We start from the raw sequence: 3,142 nt of genomic DNA, 5'->3' as shown, positions 1-3,142 counted from the left end.
GCCCCACTCCCCTCCCTAGGGGAGTTTGAACCCCACAGGGTGAAAACCACAGATATTACGTAACACCATGCAATTTTGTTTTCTCACTTAGAACAAAGCAGAGGAGAAATGTAACCAGAGTTCCATCATGTACATTCAGAATTCCACACATGCGAACAGGATCCCAGAGTGTCCAACAGCTCCGCTCAGCTGTACGATGTGTTACATAAGCTGTGATTGCAAAAGGCCACCGACTATGAAAATTCCAGTGAAACACACGTTAAGAGCTATAAAACAGCTCCATGGCTTCACTCACAGTCTAACTAAAACAGGAATTTTCAGGGCTCATCAAGTGGAGAACAGCTACTGTTTAGTTAAACGGAGCTGTCGATACACACATTGAGATGAAGTGATTTTTGACGTGACTAAGCAAAAGCCGTTTAAAGGAAACGTTCAGCTCCACAAACCAGGGATGCAGTGTTAGGAAATCCAAGTTAGAATTAGTGCGTAACACATTAACTTTATTATATTCCCCAGCAACTATTAACATATGATAATTTCACACAGGTTCCAGATCTGAACACATGCATTCACTGAGCACAACGAATAATTTCCGAGCATACAAGAGAATCACTGTATTCATGAAATATGGAGAGGATGGAAAAGCCCAGTGGTGACACAGCTGCCAGTACCTGCTGTACTTCACCTGCAGGTACTTCACTGTGACCTGGCAAATACACACCTATGCTCTCAGCACAAGGAGAAGGTGGGAAGTTCAAATGACTACAACTAATATAGAAAAGAGACTGGAACATTTTGAGAATGTCCAACCCAGTCAGTGGGTGCTTCCTCAGCCTGTGGGGTAGAGGCATAGATGGATTCCTGTGCAGAAGCCCGCTTTTCCTTCACGGAAGGGGGCCCACAGCCCTGGGATTTCTGAGGAGGAAGGCTGAGACTTAGCAGCACTGCCTGGCAGCTCATGTCCCAGGCCACCAAGGGCTCCATGACATGCTCACACTCAACACCTCGCTGTCTCCCTTCCAGGTAATGAAGGCAGGAATCCAAGCTGGGACTTCGCCTGTGGAAGAGAGGAGTTCCCTAAGAAAATCCAGGCCAGTCTGGGAAGTGAGATGACATCCGTGCCTGGGCCAGTGACCCATCTGGGAAAAGAGATCCTGGTCCCGTTATGGACTCAGGGTAACTTCTGCTCATTCCCTGGAAAACTGCAGCTTCTTAGAAGTGGAGGCAAGCTCCCTGTCAGGTGAAGCATTACTTCCCAAGAGACGGAGTAGACAGGGCTCAATAAGCTTCCATCGACTACCAGCTGCTTTAGGTTTAAGTTGCTGCAAGGATGTTGAAAAGACGACGAGCAGATAATCATCTCAGGAATGTGACATGCACTTCTGCTCGACTGCCTTTTAATGAGACTCAAGCAGCGGTAGGTCTACACTGCTCCCCTCCCAAAGTCTGAACTAATCACATCTTTTCACTGTCAGACCCTACACCAGAAAAGGCCAGCCTTTGAGTAATTCAGGGGAGATTCTCCAAAGTGGGCAGGTTCTGGTAAGTGTGTCTTGATTTGTTGTATCACTGGTAGGTAGCAATATTTATCTGAAACCAGCAATCTGTCACAGGATACTAGATTCTTCCCTGACAATGAACAGAACAGACAAGGTAAAGAATGAAACTTGATTCCCTAGAACAAACGTGGGAGAAAAGCCAAATACATCAGCAGTACATTTTACGATATGAAATGCCAATGATGTATTTTACAAAGACAAGAAAAAAACCCCAAAACCTTGAATAATTAAAGAGCATGAAGGAAGAGCAAAAGTATATGTTAATCCGGTCTGGCCATACTGACAGACTTCTCACCTCCTCCCTCAACCCAGCATCATTTGCAAAGCCTTGGGTTGAGGGCAGACCAACACACGTAAAGAACCAAACTCTTCTACAATTAACAGCGCTGTTATCAGCAGGGGACAAACCCAGGAATGACTTGGGAAAGTTGTTTGGTGAAGGAAGGAGAGGTCCTGAAGAGAAGAAGCTGATGAGTTCAGATACAACTAAGCTGCACTATTTGGGAACAGGTATCAAAGGAGGTACGACGATTGAGAACGGGGCCGTAAGGAGAAAGTATTTTCAAAATGTATTTTAAATTCCTTTTTAACAACAGCCTTCAAACATTCACTAACAGAATCTCACTAAAACCTGCTAGGCTGTGTGAATTTTCCTCTACTAAATGTCTGCAGGGAATATTTGACTGAAGATAGGGACAGCAAAAACATTTTCATTAAGCCATGCTGCACCCACGCTTGTTATTCCAGCATCTGGAGAAAACACATTATAAGGAAAAAGGGGTAGTTGAGAAATTATCAGACGTTCAGGCAAAGAACGATTTGAGAGAAGGGCCTTTACACCATTCTTCCTTTGGGATGAGCTTTTGTACACAGCCCTGACAAGAACATCTCAGCTTTCCCAAAGCTTGGAAGACATTGCTATCCACTTGCTTTACTTTACCGTGCATTTTAATTGCACCATAAAGACATTTAGGAAACATTAGCCATATGGAAGTCATTACCTTCCTGATGGATGCCACTGTCCTAGGGAGACAGATGCAGGAGAGGTTCAGAATGGGATAAAGTTTTGCAGGTGAACCTGACACACTCTGTGTTCTCTCCAGCTGTCCTGCCCACTCTTTTTTCAATGCAGTATGTCCAAGAACTGCACATCTAATAAATACTGAAGACCTAAAATAGCTGGGAAAAGAGATCCTGGTCCCGTTATGGACTCAGGCTAACTTCTGTTCATTCCCTGAGAAACTGCAGCTTGTTTGGAGGCAAGCTCCACTTGTAATTTACATTTTACAAACCCGTACCAAATACTCCAAGGCATAGAGTAACCACAAGATCAACTGGTGCGGGTGGGAAGTCCCAGAACATGATCACAGAAGGAAGGCAGCAGGACTGGAGGAGCACCCCCTGACAAGCAGCAGGGCCCGCCCAAGCAGCAAAGAAGGAATTTAATTCCTCCAAGTAACTCAACCCTAAACTTTCAACTACAACAGCAAACCTTCTTTCTTTGTTCTGAAGAGAAATAATCGTGCAGAGCATTTGCAGATTACCCTGCTGTGAAATAAAGGCTGTTAAGTGGCTAACTGTTA

The sequence above is a fragment of the Corvus brachyrhynchos genome, unplaced genomic scaffold (genome assembly GCF_000691975.1).
Source record: "Corvus brachyrhynchos isolate BGI_N302 unplaced genomic scaffold, ASM69197v1 scaffold338, whole genome shotgun sequence".
In the NCBI taxonomy this organism is placed as follows: Eukaryota; Metazoa; Chordata; class Aves; order Passeriformes; family Corvidae; genus Corvus; species Corvus brachyrhynchos.
The sequence above is the reverse complement of the archived record's forward strand: the minus strand, read 5'-3'. Positions refer to the sequence as shown.